The 254-nt window shown below is 33.9% G+C and overlaps 1 protein-coding gene across 2 annotated transcripts in view; it reads left to right on the top strand.

Annotated features, from left to right (window-relative positions):
• LOC111867710 (protein unc-79 homolog) overlaps positions 1–254 on the top strand; it is a 52,130-nt gene that overhangs the window by 25,123 nt on the left and 26,753 nt on the right. The window lies entirely within an intron of this gene.

Below are 254 nucleotides of genomic sequence, written 5' to 3'. Positions count from 1 at the left end.
ATACAGGCCCACGTCTCTGCATACCAAAGAAGGTACGTGTATATGCTTCAAGACATGCGAGACTAAACATAATCATCTTCATAACCATCCGCTGTGTTGCCACATTTACATAGAGCGTTCTTGCTTCCTAGAACTATATGAATTCTTGTAGGCAGAGGACAAATTTGTGAATTTTATACTTGGAATCAGTCTAAAATTTTTTACACATTTTATAAAGTCTCTAAATTAAAATATCTGATTCTATATTCTTTCTA

Source organism: Cryptotermes secundus, unplaced genomic scaffold (genome assembly GCF_002891405.2).
Source record: "Cryptotermes secundus unplaced genomic scaffold, Csec_1.0 scaffold1297, whole genome shotgun sequence".
In the NCBI taxonomy this organism is placed as follows: domain Eukaryota; kingdom Metazoa; phylum Arthropoda; class Insecta; order Blattodea; family Kalotermitidae; genus Cryptotermes; species Cryptotermes secundus.
The sequence above is the reverse complement of the archived record's forward strand: the minus strand, read 5'-3'. Positions and strand labels throughout refer to the sequence as shown.